Here is a 19,659-nt window from a genome sequence, read left to right on the forward strand (position 1 = left end):
CCGCCGTTATCGGTTTTGGGGTGTGACAATAGACTTCTAATGTGGAACTTAAAACAATGCTCACCAAAGCTCCACATAAATTGCATACACTTCTATTATGGAATTCAAGAATGAAACAAAGCTCAACAACGCTTTGCCAAATTGCGTAGTCTTCAATTGTGGAACTCAAGAATCAAACAACGCTCATCAAAGCTTTGCTTAAATTACATAGACTTCTATTATGGAACTACAGAATCAAACAATGCTCATCAAAGATTTGCTTAAATTGCATAGACTTCTATTGTGGAACTCAAGAATAAAACAATGCTCATCAAAGCTTTGCTTAAATTGCATAGACTTGTATTTTGGAACTCAAGAATTAAACGATGCTCTTCAAAGCTTTGCTAAATTACAAAGACTTCTATTGTGGAACTCAAGAATAAAACAATGCTCATCAAAGCTTTTCTAAAATTGCATGGACTTCGATTATGGATCTCAAGAATAAAAGAATGCTCATCTAACATTCGCTAAATTGCAAAGACTACTTCTATTGTGAAACTCTAGAATTAAACGTAGACTTCTATTGTGGAAGTCAAGAATAAAACAATGCTCATCAAACCTTTGCTTAAATTGCATAGACTTCTATTGTGGAACTCAAGAATTAAACGATGCTCTTCAAAGCTTTGCTAAATTACAAAGACTTCTATTGTGGAACTCAAGAATAAAACAATGCTCATCAAAGCTTTTCTAAAGTTGCATGGACTTCGATTATGGATCTCAAGAATAAAAGAATGCTCATCTAACATTCGCTAAATTGCGAAGACTACTTCTATTGTGAAACTCTAGAATTAGACAATGCTCATCAAAGATATGCTAAATTGTATAAACTTCTAATGTGGAACTCAAGAATGAATCAATGCTCATCAAAGCTTTGCTTAAGTTGCATACACTTCTATTGTGGAACTCAAGAATTATAGAATGCTCATTAAAGTTTTGCTAAATTGCAAATATTACTTCTATTGTGGAACTTAAGAATTAAACTATGCTCATCAATGTTTTGATAAATTGGATAGACTTCTAATGTGGAACTCAAGAATGAAACAGTGCTCAACAAACCTTTGCTAAATTGCATTGTCTTCTATTGTGGAACTCAAGAATCAAACAATGCTCATCAAACCTTTGCTTAAATTGCATAGACTACTATTGTGGAACTCAAGAATCAAACAATGCTCACCAAAGCTTTGCTTACATTGCATAAACCTCTATTGTGGTACTCAAGAATTAAACGATGATCATCAAAGCTTAGCTAAATTGGATAAACTTCTAATGTGGAACTCAATAATGAAACAATGGTCATCAAAGCTTTGCATAAATTGCATAGACTTCTATTGTGGAACTCAAGAATTAAACAATGCTCTTAAAAGTTTTGCCAAATTGCGAAGACTACTTCTATTGTGGATATCTAGAATGAAACATTGCTCATCAAAGCTTTGCTTAAATTGCATAGACTTCTATTGTGGAACTCAAGAATTAAATAATGCTCATCAATGCTTTGCTAAATTGCATAGACTTCCAATATGGAAACCACGAATGAAACAATGTCATCAATGCTTTGCTAAATTGCATACACTTTTCTTTTGGATCTCAAGAATCAAACAATGCTCATCAAAGCTTTGCTTAAATTGCATATAGTTCTATTTTGGAGCTCAAGAATAAAACAATGCTCATCAAAGCTTTGCTTTAATTGCATAGACTTCTATTGTGGAATTCAAGAATTAAACGATGCTCATCAAAGCTTTGCTAAATTACCAAAACTTCTAATGTGGAACTCAAGAATAAAACAATGCACGTCAAAGCTTTTCTAATATTGCATGGACATCGATTGTGGAACAAATGAATAAAACAATGCTCATCTAACCTTCGCTATATTGCGAAGACTACTTCTATTGTGGGACTCTATAATTAAACAATGCTCATCAAAGCTATACTAAATTGCATAGACTTCAAATGTGGAACTAAAGAATGAAATAATGCTCATCAAAGCTTTGCTTAAATTGCATAGACGTTTATTGTGGAACTCAAGATTTAATCAATGCTCATCAAAGCTTTGCTAAATTTCGAACACTACTTCTATTGTGGAACTCTAGAATTAAACAATGCACATCAAAGCTTTTCTAATATTGCATGGACATCGATTGTGGAACTAAAGAATAAAACAATGCTCATCTAACCTTCGCTATATTGCGAAGACTACTTCTATTGTGGGACTCTAGTATTAAACAATGCTCATCAAAGCTATACTAAATTGCATAGACTTCTAATGTGGAAGTCAAGAATGAAATAATGCTCATCAAAGCTTTACTTAAATTGCATAGACTTTTATTGTGGGACTCAAGATTCAAACAATGCTCGTCAAAGCTTAGGTAAATTTTGAAGACTACTTCTATTGTGGAACTCTAGAATTAAACAATGCTCATTAAAGCTTTGCTAAACTGCATAGACTTCTAATTTGGAACTTAAAACAATTCTCATCAAAGCTCCACATAAACTGCAGACACTTCTATTATGGAACTCAAGAATGAAACAATGCTCAACAAAGCTTTGCCAAATTGCATATTCTTCAATTGTGGAACTCAAGAATTAAACAACGCTCATCAAAGCTTTGCTTAAATTACATAGACTTCTATTGTGGAAGTCAAGAATCAAACAATGCTTATCAAAGATTTGCTTAAATTGCATAGACTTCTATTATGGAAGTCAAGAATAAAACAATGCTCATCAAACCTTTGCTTAAATTGCATAGACTTCTATTGTGGAACTCAAGAATTAAACGATGCTTTTCAAAGCTTTGCTAAATTACAAAGACTTCTATTGTGGAACTCAAGAATAAAACAATGCTCATCAAAGCTTTTCTAAAATTGCATGGACTTCGATTATGGATCTCAAGAATAAAAGAATGCTCATCTAACATTCGCTAAATTGCGAAGACTACTTCTATTGTGAAACTCTAGAATTAAACAATGCTCATCAAAGATATGCTAAATTGTATAAACTTCTAATGTGGAACTCAAGAATGAATCAATGCTCATCAAAGCTTTGCTTAAGTTGCATACACTTCTATTGTGGAACTCAAGAATTATAGAATGCTCATTAAAGTTTTGCTAAATTGCAAATATTACTTCTATTGTGGAACTTAAGAATTAAACTATGCTCATCAATGTTTTGATAAATTGGATAGACTTCCAATGTGGAACTCAAGAATGAAACAGTGCTCAACAAACCTTTGCTAAATTGCATTGTCTTCTATTGTGGAACTCAAGAATCAAACAATGCTCATCAAACCTTTGCTTAAATTGCATAGACTACTATTGTGGAACTCAAGAATCAAACAATGCTCACCAAAGCTTTGCTTACATTGCATAAACCTCTATTGTGGTACTCAAGAATTAAACGATGATCATCAAAGCTTTGCTAAATTGGATAAACTTCTAATGTGGAACTCAATAATGAAACAATGGTCATCAAAGCTTTGCATAAATTGCATAGACTTCTATTGTGGAACTCAAGAATTAAACAATGCTCTAAAAAGTTTTGCCAAATTGCGAAGACTACTTCTATTGTGGATATCTAGAATTAAAGAATGCACATCAAAGCTGTGCTAAATTGCATTGAGTTCTAATGTGGAACTCAAGAATGAAACATTGCTCATCAAAGCTTTGCTTAAATTGCATAGACTTCTATTGTGGAACTCAAGAATTAAATAATGCTCATCAATGCTTTGCTAAATTGCATAGACTTCCAATGTGGAAACCACGAATGAAACAATGTCATCAATGCTTTGCTAAATTGCATACACTTTTCTTTTGGATCTCAAGAATCAAACAATGCTCATCAAAGCTTTGCTTAAATTGCATATAGTTCTATTTTGGAGCTCAAGAATAAAACAATGCTCATCAAAGCTTTGCTTTAATTGCATAGACTTCTATTGTGGAATTCAAGAATTAAACGATGCTCATCAAAGCTTTGCTAAATTACAAAAACTTCTAATGTGGAACTCAAGAATAAAACAATGCACATCAAAGCTTTTCTAATATTGCATGGACATCGATTGTGGAACAAATGAATAAAACAATGCTCATCTAACCTTTGCTATATTGCGAAGACTACTTCTATTGTGGGACTCTAGAATTAAACAATGCTCATCAAAGCTATACTAAATTGCATAGACTTCAAATGTGGAACTAAAGAATGAAATAATGCTCATCAAAGCTTTGCTTAAATTGCATAGACGTTTATTGTGGAACTCAAGATTTAATCAATGCTCATCAAAGCTTTGCTAAATTTCGAACACTACTTCTATTGTGGAACTCTAGAATTAAACAATGCACATCAAAGCTTTTCTAATATTGCATGGACATCGATTGTGGAACTAAAGAATAAAACAATGCTCATCTAACCTTCGCTATATTGCGAAGACTACTTCTATTGTGGGACTCTAGTATTAAACAATGCTCATCAAAGCTATACTAAATTGCATAGACTTCTAATGTGGAAGTCAAGAATGAAATAATGCTCATCAAAGCTTTACTTAAATTGCATAGACTTTTATTGTGGGACTCAAGATTCAAACAATGCTCGTCAAAGCTTAGGTAAATTTTGAAGACTACTTCTATTGTGGAACTCTAGAATTAAACAATGCTCATTAAAGCTTTGCTAAACTGCATAGACTTCTAATTTGGAACTTAAAACAATTCTCATCAAAGCTCCACATAAACTGCAGACACTTCTATTATGGAACTCAAGAATGAAACAATGCTCAACAAAGCTTTGCCAAATTGCATATTCTTCAATTGTGGAACTCAAGAATTAAACAACGCTCATCAAAGCTTTGCTTAAATTACATAGACTTCTATTGTGGAAGTCAAGAATTAAACAATGCTCATCAAAGATTTGCTTAAATTGCATAGACTTCTATTATGGAAGTCAAGAATAAAACAATGCTCATCAAACCTTTGCTTAAATTGCATAGACTTCTATTGTGGAACTCAAGAATTAAACGATGCTCTTCAAAGCTTTGCTAAATTACAAAGACTTCTATTGTGGAACTCAAGAATAAAACAATGCTCATCAAAGCTTTTCTAAAATTGCATGGACTTCGATTATGGATCTCAAGAATAAAAGAATGCTCATCTAACATTCGCTAAATTGCGAAGACTACTTCTATTGTGAAACTCTAGAATTAAACAATGCTCATCAAAGATATGCTAAATTGTATAAACTTCTAATGTGGAACTCAAGAATGAATCAATGCTCATCAAAGCTTTGCTTAAGTTGCATACACTTCTATTGTGGAACTCAAGAATTATAGAATGCTCATTAAAGTTTTGCTAAATTGCAAATATTACTTCTATTGTGGAACTTAAGAATTAAACTATGCTCATCAATGTATTGATAAATTGGATAGACTTCCAATGTGGAACTCAAGAATGAAACAGTGCTCAACAAACCTTTGCTAAATTGCATTGTCTTCTATTGTGGAACTCAAGAATCAAACAATGCTCATCAAACCTTTGATTAAATTGCATAGACTACTATTGTGGAACTCAAGAATCAAACAATGCGCACCATAGCTTTGCTTACATTGCATAAACCTCTATTGTGGTACTCAAGAATTAAACGATGATCATCAAAGCTTTGCTAAATTGGATAAACTTCTAATGTGGAACTCAATAAAGAAACAATGGTCATCAAAGCTTTTCATAAATTGCATAGACTTCTATTGTGGAACTCAAGAATTAAACAATGCTCTTAAAAGTTTTGCCAAATTGCGAAGACTACTTCTATTGTGGATATCTAGAATTAAAGAATGCACATCAAAGCTGTGCTAAATTGCATTGAGTTCTAATGTGGAACTCAAGAATGAAACATTGCTCATCAAAGCTTTGCTTAAATTGCATAGACTTCTATTGTGGAACTCAAGAATTAAATAATGCTCATCAATGCTTTGCTAAATTGCATAGACTTCCAATGTGGAAACCACGAATGAAACAATGTCATCAATGCTTTGCTAAATTGCATACACTTTTCTTTTGGATCTCAAGAATCAAACAATGCTCATCAAAGCTTTGCTTAAATTGCATATAGTTCTATTTTGGAGCTCAAGAATAAAACAATGCTCATCAAAGCTTTGCTTTAATTGCATAGACTTCTATTATGGAATTCAATAATTAAACGATGCTCATCAAAGCTTTGCTAAATTACAAAAACTTCTAATGTGGAACTCAAGAATAAAACAATGCACATCAAAGCTTTTCTAATATTGCATGGACATCGATTGTGGAACAAATGAATAAAACAATGCTCATCTAACCTTTGCTATATTGCGAAGACTACTTCTATTGTGGGACTCTAGAATTAAACAATGCTCATCAAAGCTATACAAATTGCATAGACTTCAAATGTGGAACTAAAGAATGAAATAATGCTCATCAAAGCTTTGCTTAAATTGCATAGACGTTTATTGTGGAACTCAAGATTTAATCAATGCTCATCAAAGCTTTGCTAAATTTCGAACACTACTTCTATTGTGGAACTCTAGAATTAAACAATGCACATCAAAGCTTTTCTAATATTGCATGGACATCGATTGTGGAACTAAAGAATAAAACAATGCTCATCTAACCTTCGCTATATTGCGAAGACTACTTCTATTGTGGGACTCTAGTATTAAACAATGCTCATCAAAGCTATACTAAATTGCATAGACTTCTAATGTGGAAGTCAAGAATGAAATAATGCTCATCAAAGCTTTACTTAAATTGCATAGACTTTTATTGTGGGACTCAAGATTCAAACAATGCTCGTCAAAGCTTAGGTAAATTTTGAAGACTACTTCTATTGTGGAACTCTAGAATTAAACAATGCTCATTAAAGCTTTGCTAAACTGCATAGACTTCTAATTTGGAACTTAAAACAATTCTCATCAAAGCTCCACATAAACTGCAGACACTTCTATTATGGAACTCAAGATTGAAACAATGCTCAACAAAGCTTTGCCAAATTGCATATTCTTCAATTGTGGAACTCAAGAATTAAACAACGCTCATCAAAGCTTTGCTTAAATTACATAGACTTCTATTGTGGAAGTCAAGAATTAAACAATGCTCATCAAAGATTTGCTTAAATTGCATAGACTTCTATTGTGGAAGTCAAGAATAAAACAATGCTCATCAAACCTTTGCTTAAATTGCATAGACTTCTATTGTGGAACTCAAGAATTAAACGATGCTCTTCAAAGCTTTGCTAAATTACAAAGACTTCTATTGTGGAACTCAAGAATAAAACAATGCAAAAACAATGCGTGCTTTTTCGCTTTCTCTCTCTACTTTCTCTCTCTTATCCTGATTCTTTCTGACGGTGGTGCGATCTAGCTTAGATTCATCGGCGCTGCTTTTCTGACGAATTTCTTTTAATCGGTGAAGCAATTTCTTTCCTAATTCCGTTGATTTAATGGGAGCATCTTCCAAGTCGGATAGATTGAAGGACGTGAAGGTTAAACCTCCGGATAAAAGTGCTGCTGTTCGTTATACAAAAACTGAAATGGAGGTGAATGATCTTGTTCCTCCTGGGGTAATTGAACAATCATCTGCCACGATCTACAAAGCTCGTCGCAAACCAAGTGTGACTGGAGCTGTTGCATCTGGGATTAGCAAAGCGGGATGGAAAATGGAGGGGAAATCTTTCAGGATTAAGAACAGAGCTAGGAAGAAGGTGGATAAATTAGCTCCGATGGATACTGAAGAGTTCTTCAATGAAGATGGTTCAGAAGAGGAAACGGGAGAAGAATCGGAATCTGTATCAGTTTTTGAGTCGGATTCTAACATTTCTATACCGGGATATGATGGGAAGGAGAAGGAATTGAAGAAAGGGTTATCTGGTGATTCTAAAAAGGTAAGTTCTCATGTTATTTCTATCCCAACTGGTAATACTGCTAATTTGATGAAAAATTGGGATGGGTTGATGATGAATAATGAAGTTTTGAGTCCAATCTCTGAATTGAAGAATGTTACTAGTGAAATGGTTAATGTGAACCCTACCATATCGGTGATGGATGTTAAAATTCAGAATAACTCTAATAGGGAAGATAATGAAGTTGTGAAGATAATAACTGATGGGAAGAAAAGGGCTAATAACAATGAAGATTTCATTCCAGGAGTGGGATTTCAGTTTCTGAATGAATTGAAGGAAGAAGGACAGGTGGGAAAGGGAGTTGATAAGGGTATAATTCAGAATATGGATATGGATGATTTGAAAGTGGATAAGAAGGAGAATAAGTTGGGAGATGATAATGAAGAAGAGAGTTCAGAAGATGAAGAGGGGGAAGTTGATTCAAGTGAGGAGGAAACTAGTGAAGATGAGGAAATAATGATGGAGGAGGAGGATATTAATAATATTAGTAATGATAATAATGGGAATTTGGTTGCAGGCACTGTTATTAATAGTATTAATACCTTTCCTTCTATTTTGGGAGCAGCTAAAATTGGAAATTCGATGGAGAAGGATGTGCAGGGGAATTTAAAGAACTCTTATGCTGGTGTGTTAAAAGGGAATAGGCATAAGGGTAAGATTGATGTTAGATATATTCCAGGGGAAAAAGGTGAAGAAGATGGTCCTGTTATTATCCCAATTGAAAATCTAAAAAATGCGAGTATTCCTTATGTGAATACTTTATATGGATATATGATTGATAAGAAATTGGCTTTTCCAGTGATTCAAAAGGAGGTAAGAAGGCTATGGAAGAATGTGGGTCTTGAAGAGGTATTCATGAATAATAAAGGATTCTTCTTTTTTAAATTCAGTGATGAACAAGGGATGTTATCTATTCTTGAAGGAAGTCCATGGCTAATGTTCAATAATATGCCTTTATTTCTACAAAGATGGAGACCAGGTTTGACTTTAACTAAAAATAGACATGATAAGATTCCGGTTTGGGTCAAGATTTATGACTTACCTTTGGAAGTTTGGAGTGGGGATAATCTGTGCATTATTGCTAGTAAATTGGGAATTCCTCTTGCGTTTGATTCTTTTACTGAGGAGATGTGTTTGGAACATAAAGGGAGAAATGCTTATGCTAGGATCCTTATCGAAATGTCAGCTGATAAAGAATGGAAAAGAAACATTGATATCTCAACGTGGGATTTTGTTACTAATTCTGCTGTTATTCAAAGCTTTGATGTGGAATATGCTTGGATGCCATCTAGGTGCAGTCATTGTAAAGTGTTTGGGCACATAGATAAGGTCTGTATGGCTAGTATGATGGGTGCTAAATCTATGCAAAATGGTGGCAGTGGGATTAGCAAGGAAGATAAAGGGAAAAATGTGATTGATGATGAAGGATTTACAGAATTTACTAATAGGAAAAATAAAATTATTAAAGATGGAGAAGGTACAAGCAATTCTATGTGGAAAGCTGCTAATATAGGTAATCAGAAAAATAAAGGGAAGAGTAATTTCTCAAGAGTGGGGAATAAGTTTAGGGGTCAATATGGGAACAAAAGTGGAAATGGTTGGGGACAAAATGGGAATTGGAATAACAAAGGAGTGGGGCATTGGAATTTGGAGAAGAATAAAAAATTTGAGAAGATGGGTTCTGGACAGTATAATAATAATGACCAGGTAAATAATGGAGATAAAAGACAGGTGACTATAAAGAAGAATGTCAATGATATGGCTGAGATTAAGAAGAGTGATAAGGAAACTGATAGCAGCAATAAAAATAGCTTTGAAGTTTTGGGATTGATTGATGAGGAAGCTATAATTGGAATGGAAAAGGATGATAAAAGAGATAAAATTGGTGTTCAATTTGATGATCTGAATTGCACTCTCTCTGCTACTGATGACAACAGATTGAAATATAATGAGATTCATAACATGGGCATTAGCAATGAAGATCTTGTGATGGTTAATGCTGAAAAGAAGATGGATAGCAAGAGGAATAATGATAGCAGTAGTATTAGTGGATTATCTCAGGCATTTGAGGTGGTAAATGCCAAAAATCATGTTATTAGTCAATGATGTCGATTGGTGTTTGGAATGTTAGGGGGTTAAATAAAGCTGTTAAGCAAAAAGAGGTTATGGATGTTATAAGGGATAATAAGCTGGGAATGTGTGCTGTTGTTGAATCCCATGTCAAAATTTCAAATTTAAAGAATGTGTGTAGTAAATCTTTTGGAAACTGGGATTGGGTTTCTAATAACAAACAGTGTGATGTTGGTACTAGAATAATTGTTGGATGGGATCCAAAATTATTTGATGTTATGGTTTTATCTCAATCGAAACAGGTGATTCATTGCTTTGTCAAATTTTCTGGTTCTAATTATAGCATGTTTTTTTCCTTCATCTATGCTGCTTCCGGTTATATTGAAAGAAGGGTTTTATGGGAAGATTTGAAAAAATTCAGCTTAACTGTGAAAAAGGAAGCTTGGTGTATTTTGGGTGATTTCAATGTTGTGTTAAAAGATTCCGATTATTCAGAAGGATGCTCGAGATGTCTGAAAGGAGTTGATGATTTTCGAGAATGTATCAATTTTATTGAAGTTGAAGATTTGAATAGCACTGGGTTTCAATTCACTTGGAATAAATCGCCTTCTGGGAATAAAGGAATTTTAAAGAAGCTGGATAGGATTATGGTCAACACGAAATTTATTTCTGATTATCCTTCAGCTTATGCTGCATTTAAACCATACAGAACTTCTGATCACTGTCCTGCTATTCTTTTCATTCCTAATGATAAATTGAGATGGAAAGCTTCCTTTAGATTTGCTAATTTCATTGCGGATAAAGAAGAATTTCTGCCTATGGTGAAGGATATCTGGTCCTCAAATATTGAAGGCTTTTTTATGTTCAAAGTTACTCAGAAACTGAAAATGTTGAAGAGTCAGTGTAAACAGATGTGTAGTAAGTTCAGAGGGTCAGGAAGGAAAATTAAGGATCTAAGGGAGCAATTGGGAAATATTCAGTTGAAAATTGATCAGGAGCCGTTTAATGCTTCATATCGGGAGGAGCATGCTAATATTCTTTTTGAATATAATGTTGCTTGTAATGATGAAGAAAAGCTGCTTTCTCAAAGATCTAAGATCAAATGGCTTTCTGATGGGGATAATAACACTAAGTTTTTTCACAGTTGTTTGAAAAGCAGGATTAACAGGAATCGGATTTTGATGGTGCTTGATGAAGATGGAAGATGGATCAGGGGGAAGGCTATGAAAGAGAAATTTATTAATCATTTTAAGAATTTCTTGGGATGTGAAGTTGCCACTGATTTGTCTATACTTAATAATGAGTTTTTTATTAATAAGTTGGATAAAAAAGTGGCAATGAATATGATAAGAGTGGTCACAGATGAAGAAGTTAAAGTAGCTATGTTTGATATTGCTGACAATCATGCTCCTGGTCCTGATGGGTTTTCCTCTAAGTTTTTTAAGAGTGCTTGGAGTATTATTGGGACAGATATTTGTAAAGCTGTGAGGGAATTTTTCTGGACAGGAAAATTATTGAAGGGTATTAATGCTACTAGGATTGTGTTGATTCCTAAAGTGGAAGAACCAAGGAAAGTTACTGATTTTCGGCCTATTGCCTGCTGCAACATTTTTTATAAATGTATCAGTAAAATAATAGTAAACAGAATAAGGGGCAGCTTAAGTGATATAGTTAGTCATAACCAATCTGCTTTTATTCAAGGAAGATCAATTCTTGACAATATTCTCCTTGCTCAAGAATTGATGGTGGGATACAAAAATAAAAAAGGAATGCCTAAATGTACCTTAAAGATTGATATACAAAAGGCCTATGATACTGTTGACTGGAAATTTCTTAATAGAATTCTTATTGGATTTGGATTTCATCCTGTCATGGTTAATTGGATTATGGCATGCACTTCTTCCCCTTGGTTTATGCTGAATTTTAATGGTGAAGACCATGGATATTTTGAAGGAAAGAGGGGATTAAGGCAAGGAGATCCTCTATCTCCCTACTTATTCACGTTGGTTATGGAGGTTTTTAATCTAATCCTGGTGAAGAAAATTGAAGAAAGCCAATGTTTCAAATTTCATTGCAAGTGTGATTCTCAGAGGATTACACACTTATGTTTTGCAGATGATTTGTTGGTGTTTTCTTTTGGTAATGGCAATTCTGCTAGAGTCATAAAAGCTGCCCTTGACGATTTTTATTCTGTTTCTGGTTTGAAAGCTAGCATGGAAAAAAGCCAAATTTTTTTTAGCTGTGTGAAGCCAAACATGAGAAGGATTATTTTGGGAATTTTACCTTTTGACATTGGTAAAATTCCTTTTAAATACCTTGGGATTCCCATGTGTGTGAATATGCTTTTCAAAAGAGATTGTTTTGCTCTTGTTGATAAGATTAAATTGAGAGTGTGTAATTGGAAAAACAAGATGCTTTCTTTTGCTGGAAGATTACAGCTCATAAATTCTGTCCTGACTTCTATTCATGTGTATTGGGCTTCAATTTTCAAAATTCCTATTGCTACTATTAGGGAGATTGAAATGATTTGTAGAAACTTTCTGTGGGCTAATGGAGAAGTGGTTAGAGGAAAAGCTAAAGTTAAATGGAGTGATGTTTGTAAGCCAAAAATAAATGGGGGGCTGGGAATTAAAGACTTAAGATTCTGGAATGATGCTTTATTAATTAAACACATTTGGAATCTGATCAGTAACAAAAAGTCTCTGTGGGTTCAGTGGGTGAGAGAAAACTACATTGGTGATGGAAATTTCTGGGAAATTTGGCAGAAGAAAAGCATGAATTGGACTTGGAAAAGATTTTTGGAATTGAGAAAAACTGTTAGACATCATATTGTCTCATGTGTTGGTGATGGTAGAAATACTTCTTTATGGCATGATTGGTGGCACCCAATTGGCATATTAAGTACAATTATATCAAGGAGGGATTGGTTTAGAAATGGATTTAGTGAAAATTCTTTAGTCAGTGATGTTTTGACTAATGATACTTATAGATGGCCTGTTGATTGGGTAATAAATTTTCCTGGTCTGAAAGATGCTCCCATGTTTTGTAATATTGGTAATCAAAAGGATATTACTGTTTGGAGGGATATGAATGGTGTGAATAAAAAATTTTCTTGCAAGCAAGTTTGGAGAGATATCAATAATTTTGGAAGTAAAGTCAAGTGGGTTAGCTGTGTTTGGTATAGTAATTGTATTCCCAGGAATGCATTTATTTTATGGCTTGCTGTTCTGAATCGTCTGAAAACTCAAGATCGAGTTAAATGCTGGGAGAAATCAGGTTCTTTACTATGTCCTTTCTGTTTAAAAATTCCTGATTCTCATGATCATCTTTTCTTTCAATGTGAATTCACGCATAGTATATGGAAACATTGTTGTTCTAAGGCTGGAATTGACATTTCTTATTCTAATTGGAATGATCTTGTTCTTAAATTGTCTTCAGTCTTAAATTCGAGATCTATTGAGATTTTGATCAAAAAATGGGTGTTTGCTAGCTGTGTTTCTCACATTTGGAAAGAAAGAAATTCAAGAATTTTTAGTAAATTGAGAAAATCGAATGAAGGAGTTATTTTGTGTATTGAGAAAGAAATTCAATTGAAGTTATTAGGGTTGAGGAAGATGAATGTTATGGTCAGCAGGGAAATTTTACAGATATGGGGTATTTTTGGAAAAAATTGATGGGTTTTTTGAATTTCTTTGTTAGGAGTAGCTGTTGTGATCCTGTTTGTTTTGAGGATTGGGATAATATGGAGATGTTGAATTGTTTGACTGTTCTTATGGGAGGTTTGTATTGGGGGTTTTTTCGGAATGATAGGTTCAAAGGAATTGACGGGTTTCAAGGAATTGACGGATTAATTCACTGGTTTAAGAGCTTGCTCTTGAATTTTGTGATATGTACCTTTGGGATTTTTTGTTTGGATATGATCTTAATTGAGATTATTCAAATGGAAAATCCTAGACATGTGATTGATGCCATGTCAAGTATGCAACTGGGTTTGATAATATGGTGGTATTGTGTAGTCCAGTGTGGGTTTTTTTATGTGTGCAGAAAAGGTGTTACGAAGCTGATTATGAAGCTGTTTGTAGTGAATTTGGATAGTACGAATGTTGATTGCAGGAAGGCCATTATGTTGAGTCACATTTGGAGGATGAAGGATAAAAGAGAGTACAATAAAGGAGGGATACAAGGGCTGAAAGTTGACAGAAGTTGCTGGAATGAGTTCTTGATGCTTTTGCAGTGGATTTTGGGTTATATTTTTTGTATTTTTTGGTACTTTAATTTTGTATGTAGGATGTTTGGGTTTGATCTTTTATGGGGTTATTTGTTATGTTTTCACTTTTGGACTGTGGGTTTTTTTAAGGGCCTTACCCCTTGCTTTGGTCTTAATGGTGATTGGTGGGGTGGTTTTTGCAATGGGGTGAAGTTACCTTTTTTCCCACTTCTAATAAGTCCTTGGTATAAGCATATAAACATTAAGGTTTTTTGGGACTTTTGGAGCTTAGTAGACATGTTTAAAAAGTGGATGGGGAGTTGGTTATGGATAGGTTGGTTTGGTTAGGGGTTTGTTTGTTTTTTATTTTTTATGTATTTGTATTCTTTTATTCTTTTTAATAAATTTTGCTGAGCTTTGGCTCTTTTCAAAAAAAAAAAAAAAAAGAATAAAACAATGCTCATCAAAGCTTTTCTAAAATTGCATGGACTTCGATTATGGATCTCAAGAATAAAAGAATGCTCATCTAACATTCGCTAAATTGCGAAGACTACTTCTATTGTGAAACTCTAGAATTAAACAATGCTCATCAAAGATATGCTAAATTGTATAAACTTCTAATGTGGAACTCAAGAATGAATCAATGCTCATCAAAGCTTTGCTTAAGTTGCATACACTTCTATTGTGGAACTCAAAAATTATAGAATGCTCATTAAAGTTTTGCTAAATTGCAAATATTACTTCTATTGTGGAACTTAAGAATTAAACTATGCTCATCAATGTATTGATAAATTGGATAGACTTCCAATGTGGAACTCAAGAATGAAACAGTGCTCAACAAACCTTTGCTAAATTGCATTGTCTTCTATTGTGGAACTCAAGAATCAAACAATGCTCATCAAACCTTTGATTAAATTGCATAGACTACTATTGTGGAACTCAAGAATCAAACAATGCTCACCATAGCTTTGCTTACATTGCATAAACCTCTATTGTGGTACTCAAGAATTAAACGATGATCATCAAAGCTTTGCTAAATTGGATAAACTTCTAATGTGGAACTCAATAAAGAAACAATGGTCATCAAAGCTTTTCATAAATTGCATAGACTTCTATTGTGGAACTCAAGAATTAAACAATGCTCTTAAAAGTTTTGCCAAATTGCGAAGACTACTTCTATTGTGGATATCTAGAATTAAAGAATGCACATCAAAGCTGTGCTAAATTGCATTGAGTTCTAATGTGGAACTCAAGAATGAAACATTGCTCATCAAAGCTTTGCTTAAATTGCATAGACTTCTATTGTGGAACTCAAGAATTAAATAATGCTCATCAATGCTTTGCTAAATTGCATAGACTTCCAATGTGGAAACCACGAATGAAACAATGTCATCAATGCTTTGCTAAATTGCATACACTTTTCTTTTGGATCTCAAGAATCAAACAATGCTCATCAAAGCTTTGCTTAAATTGCATATAGTTCTATTTTGGAGCTCAAGAATAAAACAATGCTCATCAAAGCTTTGCTTTAATTGCATAGACTTCTATTATGGAATTCAATAATTAAACGATGCTCATCAAAGCTTTGCTAAATTACAAAAACTTCTAATGTGGAACTCAAGAATAAAACAATGCACATCAAAGCTTTTCTAATATTGCATGGACATCGATTGTGGAACAAATGAATAAAACAATGCTCATCTAACCTTTGCTATATTGCGAAGACTACTTCTATTGTGGGACTCTAGAATTAAACAATGCTCATCAAAGCTATACAAATTGCATAGACTTCAAATGTGGAACTAAAGAATGAAATAATGCTCATCAAAGCTTTGCTTAAATTGCATAGACGTTTATTGTGGAACTCAAGATTTAATCAATGCTCATCAAAGCTTTGCTAAATTTCGAACACTACTTCTATTGTGGAACTCTAGAATTAAACAATGCACATCAAAGCTTTTCTAATATTGCATGGACATCGATTGTGGAACTAAAGAATAAAACAATGCTCATCTAACCTTCGCTATATTGCGAAGACTACTTCTATTGTGGGACTCTAGTATTAAACAATGCTCATCAAAGCTATACTAAATTGCATAGACTTCTAATGTGGAAGTCAAGAATGAAATAATGCTCATCAAAGCTTTACTTAAATTGCATAGACTTTTATTGTGGGACTCAAGATTCAAACAATGCTCGTCAAAGCTTAGGTAAATTTTGAAGACTACTTCTATTGTGGAACTCTAGAATTAAACAATGCTCATTAAAGCTTTGCTAAACTGCATAGACTTCTAATTTGGAACTTAAAACAATTCTCATCAAAGCTCCACATAAACTGCAGACACTTCTATTATGGAACTCAAGATTGAAACAATGCTCAACAAAGCTTTGCCAAATTGCATATTCTTCAATTGTGGAACTCAAGAATTAAACAACGCTCATCAAAGCTTTGCTTAAATTACATAGACTTCTATTGTGGAAGTCAAGAATTAAACAATGCTCATCAAAGATTTGCTTAAATTGCATAGACTTCTATTGTGGAAGTCAAGAATAAAACAATGCTCATCAAACCTTTGCTTAAATTGCATAGACTTCTATTGTGGAACTCAAGAATTAAACGATGCTCTTCAAAGCTTTGCTAAATTACAAAGACTTCTATTGTGGAACTCAAGAATAAAACAATGCTCATCAAAGCTTTTCTAAAATTGCATGGACTTCGATTATGGATCTCAAGAATAAAAGAATGCTCATCTAACATTCGCTAAATTGCGAAGACTACTTCTATTGTGAAACTCTAGAATTAAACAATGCTCATCAAAGATATGCTAAATTGTATAAACTTCTAATGTGGAACTCAAGAATGAATCAATGCTCATCAAAGCTTTGCTTAAGTTGCATACACTTCTATTGTGGAACTCAAAAATTATAGAATGCTCATTAAAGTTTTGCTAAATTGCAAATATTACTTCTATTGTGGAACTTAAGAATTAAACTATGCTCATCAATGTATTGATAAATTGGATAGACTTCCAATGTGGAACTCAAGAATGAAACAGTGCTCAACAAACCTTTGCTAAATTGCATTGTCTTCTATTGTGGAACTCAAGAATCAAACAATGCTCATCAAACCTTTGATTAAATTGCATAGACTACTATTGTGGAACTCAAGAATCAAACAATGCTCACCATAGCTTTGCTTACATTGCATAAACCTCTATTGTGGTACTCAAGAATTAAACGATGATCATCAAAGCTTTGCTAAATTGGATAAACTTCTAATGTGGAACTCAATAAAGAAACAATGGTCATCAAAGCTTTTCATAAATTGCATAGACTTCTATTGTGGAACTCAAGAATTAAACAATGCTCTTAAAAGTTTTGCCAAATTGCGAAGACTACTTCTATTGTGGATATCTAGAATTAAAGAATGCACATCAAAGCTGTGCTAAATTGCATTGAGTTCTAATGTGGAACTCAAGAATGAAACATTGCTCATCAAAGCTTTGCTTAAATTGCATAGACTTCTATTGTGGAACTCAAGAATTAAATAATGCTCATCAATGCTTTGCTAAATTGCATAGACTTCCAATGTGGAAACCACGAATGAAACAATGTCATCAATGCTTTGCTAAATTGCATACACTTTTCTTTTGGATCTCAAGAATCAAACAATGCTCATCAAAGCTTTGCTTAAATTGCATATAGTTCTATTTTGGAGCTCAAGAATAAAACAATGCTCATCAAAGCTTTGCTTTAATTGCATAGACTTCTATTGTGGAATTCAATAATTAAACGATGCTCATCAAAGCTTTGCTAAATTACAAAAACTTCTAATGTGGAACTCAAGAATAAAACAATGCACATCAAAGCTTTTCTAATATTGCATGGACATCGATTGTGGAACAAATGAATAAAACAATGCTCATCTAACCTTTGCTATATTGCGAAGACTACTTCTATTGTGGGACTCTAGAATTAAACAATGCTCATCAAAGCTATACAAATTGCATAGACTTCAAATGTGGAACTAAAGAATGAAATAATGCTCATCAAAGCTTTGCTTAAATTGCATAGACGTTTATTGTGGAACTCAAGATTTAATCAATGCTCATCAAAGCTTTGCTAAATTTCGAACACTACTTCTATTGTGGAACTCTAGAATTAAACAATGCACATCAAAGCTTTTCTAATATTGCATGGACATCGATTGTGGAACTAAAGAATAAAACAATGCTCATCTAACCTTCGCTATATTGCGAAGACTACTTCTATTGTGGGACTCTAGTATTAAACAATGCTCATCAAAGCTATACTAAATTGCATAGACTTCTAATGTGGAAGTCAAGAATGAAATAATGCTCATCAAAGCTTTACTTAAATTGCATAGACTTTTATTGTGGGACTCAAGATTCAAACAATGCTCGTCAAAGCTTAGGTAAATTTTGAAGACTACTTCTATTGTGGAACTCTAGAATTAAACAATGCTCATCAAAGCTTTGCTAAACTGCATAGACTTCTAATTTGGAATTTAAAACAATTCTCATCAAAGCTCCACATAAACTGCAGACACTTCTATTATGGAACTCAAGAATGAAACAATGCTCAACAAAGCTTTGCCAAATTGCATATTCTTCAATTGTGGAACTCAAGAATTAAACAACGCTCATCAAAGCTTTGCTTAAATTACATAGACTTCTATTGTGGAAGTCAAGAATCAAACAATGCTCATCAAAGATTTGCTTAAATTGCATAGACTTCTATTGTGGAAGTCAAGAATAAAACAATGCTCATCAAACCTTTGCTTAAATTGCATAGACTTCTATTGTGGAACTCAAGAATTAAACGATGCTCTTCAAAGCTTTGCTAAATTACAAAGACTTCTATTGTGGAACTCAAGAATAAAACAATGCTCATCAAAGCTTTTCTAAAATTGCATGGACTTCGATTATGGATCTCAAGAATAAAAGAATGCTCATCTAACATTCGCTAAATTGCGAAGACTACTTCTATTGTGAAACTCTAGAATTAAACAATGCTCATCAAAGATATGCTAAATTGTATAAACTTCTAATGTGGAACTCAAGAATGAATCAATGCTCATCAAAGCTTTGCTTAAGTTGCATACACTTCTATTGTGGAACTCAAGAATTATAGAATGCTCATTAAAGTTTTGCTAAATTGCAAATATTACTTCTATTGTGGAACTTAAGAATTAAACTATGCTCATCAATGTATTGATAAATTGGATAGACTTCCAATGTGGAACTCAAGAATGAAACAGTGCTCAACAAACCTTTGCTAAATTGCATTGTCTTCTATTGTGGAACTCAAGAATCAAACAATGCTCATCAAACCTTTGATTAAATTGCATAGACTACTATTGTGGAACTCAAGAATCAAACAATGCTCACCAAAGCTTTGCTTACATTGCATAA

The sequence above is a fragment of the Lactuca sativa genome, chromosome 8 (assembly GCF_002870075.4).
Source record: "Lactuca sativa cultivar Salinas chromosome 8, Lsat_Salinas_v11, whole genome shotgun sequence".
NCBI classification, from domain to species: domain Eukaryota; kingdom Viridiplantae; phylum Streptophyta; class Magnoliopsida; order Asterales; family Asteraceae; genus Lactuca; species Lactuca sativa.